Genomic DNA, 5,055 nt, shown 5'->3' with positions numbered 1-5,055 from the left:
AGTGTTTCATACCTCTGATTACCTCCTACACAACCTACTAAGTTTAACTGTTGCCTCATGTATGGGGCCTTTCTTGCCTTTCTCACTTCTTTTTTTTTTTCTTACCAGGATAGAGAGAATTTATTTAACTCCAGTACAGGATGGCCAAACTGCCTTCTACAGTGTGAACAGAAAGCCTGCAGAAAAGGGAAGGTTTGTTATAAAATCACTTTAATTCAATTTTCTCAACATTACAAGCCATAAGGCAGGCAGTGGAATGTGCAATGCTCCACATTACAATACTGAGCCTATAATTGCTGACATCAAAATATACATGTGACACCGTAAAAAACAGTGCTTGCTGCCCCTCATGTCTTACAACAGGTACAAAAATTATATTTAAACCCTTGTCCCCATGCAAACACGAACACTCAGGAGTCCAGGCCCCAGGAAGAGGGGTCGGCCAGCACAAGGTCTATGCACAGGGAAGCCCCTGGGACCCCTGAGTGCAGGACTACACAAGGTAAAGGAGACAGTTAAGACTCAAGAGCTGTTGTGCCACCTTAATGTGTGCCAGCTGTAGAGGCAGACAAAAACAAAAACAAAAACTCTGGTCTATAATTTGCAGGGAAAAAAAAACCTTGAAAGTTTAAGAGCCCTTGTCCTCCCAGGTGGCTGTTCTCTCACAGGTCGTGGTTGTGCGGGTGGATGAGTGCCTGGATGGCCTCCTGCACTGAACTCATCTAGATCAGCGCCATCTTGTAATCCTTCTGGAAGAACGTGAACCCTTTGACAATTCCGCTGTTGCTGGAGAAGAGGATCTTGAGGTTGTCCTCGGATATGGAAGGCGAGATCTTGGAAAGGTGCAGGTTGGTTGAGGGCGGGAAGAAATACTATAAGTTTTTGGAGCCTGGCTTCTTGAAGCCGCGCAGAAGTGAGTTCCCATAGTTCTTGGTGAGGTCCTGGTCCCTCTGGCCCTCAGGGGGCAGCTGCATGTTCTCATGGTTGGAGAGCATGATGTGCACAGGGTTTCCCTGCAGCTTGTGTTCTTTGAGGGGTTCATTGCCAGCTAGGCCTGGCTTCCCTCCAGCGTCTGCACCAGAGCATTCTCCATCTTATTGAACAAAATCTTCACCCACTGCACATAGCCATACACACCGAAAAGAATAAAGAGGCTTTGGGGTGTGACTTCTGGGGGATAAGGTTGCTGACCAGCATAACAGAATTTCCAGCCCCTGAAGGCCTGGGATGGCGATCTGGCCAGCCGCTGCCACTGAAGGGGTGGCCAGAGGGACCAGGGCCCCGTGCACATTGGGAAAAGAAAGGCCTGCAGCTTGAGGAATTGCAAAAGTGAGAGGAGAACCAGCTCCTGCCAATGGAGAAACTGACATGATAGCAGGTGCACCAAAGGCCCATGGCCGGGGCCATGGTCTGATCCAGTGAGGCATGGCTGTCACTAGAGGGCAGGGTAGGAGTGGTGTAGACTCGGCTCTTGTCATTGTTGTACTTGACATTGAGGCTGGTGAGAGGAGAAAAGTATATATGGAGTTTGTGCAAGCATTGTAGATGTTCTGCCTGTCCTGTGACAGCTTAGCCTTCTGGGCACTCATGGTTTGGCATACTGCAGCAGTGCCTGGAACTGGTTGTTCTTGGTGAGAGTGATGATTTTCAGAACTATGCCAAACTTGGAGAAGATCTGGTGAAGCACGTCCAGGGTTATTGAGTTGAAGAAGGGCTCCACAATGATCCTGAGCACCATTCTCTGGCCAGCCATCACCATCCCAGCATCCATAGCCAGGACCGAGGCAGCAAGTGCCAGGTTCCGGACTGATCACAGTTCACCGCCTGCAAGGCTGCCTGGGCCTGTACCTAGTTGGGTGAGCTGTGCGTCTTCAGCTCCTTGTTGTTGGAGAACTGGATATAGATTGGCTGGCCAAGATGCTTGGGTGTCACCAAGGTGTAGTTCACCATGGTGTTGGCTGCCTCCTCCATGTTTTTCTTAATGAAGACCTGTTTTTTCCCTTTCAGCATCAGGAAATGGTGACCTTCCCAAAGGGCAGTCCCAGGGAAATGACCTCGCCCTCAGTGACATCACTGGGAAGCTTCCAGATGCGAATCACTCTGGAAGACAAGCCTGCACTTCTGTTGTCACCTTTGAACTTCTTGTTGTCATTTCCATTTGCTGCAGAGACTGAGTTGCTACTGCTCAGATAAAGGGTCCGTCAGTGATGCAACCAGAGAAGAGCTTATCCAATTTCTGCTTTGTACCAATTGCTTTGTCTGGGACAATGCCATCCATTGCACAAAGAAGAGACTGCAGGGGAGGAAGTGGAGGCCTGTAATAGCCTCTCACTTCTTATACTTCCCACTTTAAATGCAACGGGTTACATGTACTTTCTTTGTGATTGTAAAAGCAACTTTACATATTATAATTACTGTACTTACACATTAATTACTAATTATTTGAAGGGTTGTTTTTTCCATTCTTTGGTACAGAAACTGTGTCAATTTTTGGTTTTAAAATTAATTTTGATTTATTTAAATTACATTACCAGAAACCTAGTTCTTTTATACTTTATTTTTTTAATTTTATTTTTAATTATAGTTGACATACAATATCATATTAGTTTCAGGTATACAACATACTTATTAAACATTTATGTAACTTAAAGAATGTTCACCAGAATAAATCTAATAACCATCTGTCAAGGTACATAGTTATTACAGTACTAGAGGCCTGGTGCATGCACCAGTGGGATCCCTTGGCCTGGCCCTCAGGATCAGGCTGAAACCGGCTCTCTGATAGCCCCTGAGGGGTCCCAGATTGCGAGAGGGTGCAGGCCAGGCCGAGGGACACCACAGGTGAACAATTAGGACTGGGGAGGGATATGGGAAGTTGGCCAGCCAGGGAGGGACCGTGGGAGGTTCCAGGGCATGTCTGGCCCGTCTCATTCAGTCCCAATTGGCCAGACCCCAGCAGCAAGCTAACCTACTGGGGAGCGTTTGCCCCCTGGTGGTCAGTGCATGTCATAGCGACTGGTTGACTGGTTGACTGTCTGCCCCCTGGTGGTCAGTGCACATCATAGCGAGCAGTTGAGCAGCCTTAGCATATCATTAGCATATTACGCTTTGATTGGTTGAACGGACTACTGGACAACTGGACTCTTAGCATATTAGGCTTTTATTATATAGAATTATTGACTCTGTTCCCTACGTTGTATATTATATCCCCACTAGAGGCCTGGTGCATGAATTCATGCATGAGTGGGGTCCCTCAAAGTGGCCTGTGGGAATCAGGCCCCAGCTCGTGCCTCCAAGCTCTCAGCCCCAACTCGCACCCCCAGCCTCGCAGCCCCACAGCCCTGCCTGGCACCTCGCCATGGTCTGGCACTGCCCCCTCACCTGCTCCACCATCCCGCCTGCGGGGTGATCGATTGGGGCCAGGCCCCCTGCCTGGCTCCCTCAGCATCTTGGAACTGGGCGGCAGCCCCGCCCCCTTTTGCCACTGCTGATTGCTGTCTGTGGGGCAATCGGCCCCCACTTGCACCTACCTTGGCCTGGTGCCACCTGCTCACTTGCTCCACCATCCCACCATGGTCTCGCTCTTGTCGGGGCCTATCAGGGCTGACAGCACCTCTACTGCTGCCCACTGCCAGCTCTGTGTCGCCAACACCTTCCGTGTTCCGCTCTGCCCCCTGGTGGTCAGTGCACATCATAGCAAGCGGTCAAACTCCCGGTGGAACGACTGCCCAAGGGGACAATTTGCAAATTAGGCTTTTATTATATAGGAGGATGGCATTTTATAACTGGATGTTTGTACAGGAATTGTGTCTCACTCATTTTTAGAGCATAGACACTTAATACAATACCTGGCATACAATAGTTGCTCAATGAATGCTTGTTGGATAACTACTGTTAACTACTTTTTAAATAAACTATGACAAAGCTAAATTAATTTAGAATTCAGTATGACAGATTTTAATATTCAAATTAAGCAATAACTTGGGTTGGATTATGGAAATACCTGGAAGTAGCTTTGGGAAGGAAGATTTGAATTGAAAGGCTTGGCTGATAATAGTAGTAAAGTTTCTCAGCACTCTGCCCATAAGGCTCCTCCTCTAGGTAGCTTGCTTTGACTATTCCATAAATGCTAAGTACCCTCCTTTGGCTTCCTTAGAATTCTGTGAGTATCTAATTATGGTAGTCACCATACCTTCTCTTGTAATTTCAGTTTGCTTGCTGGTTTCCCCACTACACTATAAATGCAGTGAGGAATGACTCATGACTTTAATATTTTTCTTATGTGTAATAGGTGTTCTAGCAATACTTGGTGTTGAATAAGTGGGATTAGGTTGGCAGGAATGAGGTGAAGACCCTAAAAAAACAACAACTTGGGGATGTCTTGACATTTCCTGGCATTACAATCCCAAATAGAGAAACATATATCCAAATGTTGAATTTCCATTAATTCAAACATTCATGCAACACTTGTTTATGAACTGTGTCTTTTTTTAAAGAAGATGCGTATACCTAGTAATTTAAAATAACTTTTCTTAAAATAAACATTTCACTACAAGGTAAGTGGAATGACTGTTTACTGAATGAAGATGACAGGAAACAGTGAATGAAGGTAGAGAGGACTTTGGGCAGAAGGACACTAATTCTGTTTGTACAGGCACTTCTACTAAAAATATACATGTAGAAAATGCAGGTGTTCGAAGGGAGATCATAATAATTACAGAACTCCACATTGAAAGTTCTCATTGCTTAATAACCAATTCCTTTTAAAACCAAAGAAGTAGCTCTTAGATCACAGTCCATGAAATTCAATCAGTGTTTGTCATCACCCTGCACAAAAGCCTTCAACCCCTTTGTTGCTCACAGGTCATTACACATGTGCACATGCACACCACAAACTTACACACACATACACACACACACACACACACACACATGCACGCACCATTTCTTTTTTGATGTGTAACCTACTATATAACTCTTTTGATTATTTTTTCTGTTGACATTCAGTATTATTTTTATTAGTTTCAGGTGTTCAGCATAGTAGTTAGACAACTA

The 5,055-nt window shown here is 45.7% G+C and overlaps 1 pseudogene; it reads right to left on the bottom strand.

Annotated features, from left to right (window-relative positions):
• Positions 1-410: 410 nt before the first annotated feature.
• Positions 411-2,278, bottom strand: LOC102435380 (annotated as a pseudogene).
• Positions 2,279-5,055: the final 2,777 nt, after the last annotated feature.

The sequence above is a fragment of the Myotis lucifugus genome, unplaced genomic scaffold, assembly GCF_000147115.1.
Source record: "Myotis lucifugus unplaced genomic scaffold, Myoluc2.0 scaffold_7, whole genome shotgun sequence".
Classification (NCBI taxonomy): Eukaryota; Metazoa; Chordata; class Mammalia; order Chiroptera; family Vespertilionidae; genus Myotis; species Myotis lucifugus.
The sequence above is the reverse complement of the archived record's forward strand: the minus strand, read 5'-3'. Positions and strand labels throughout refer to the sequence as shown.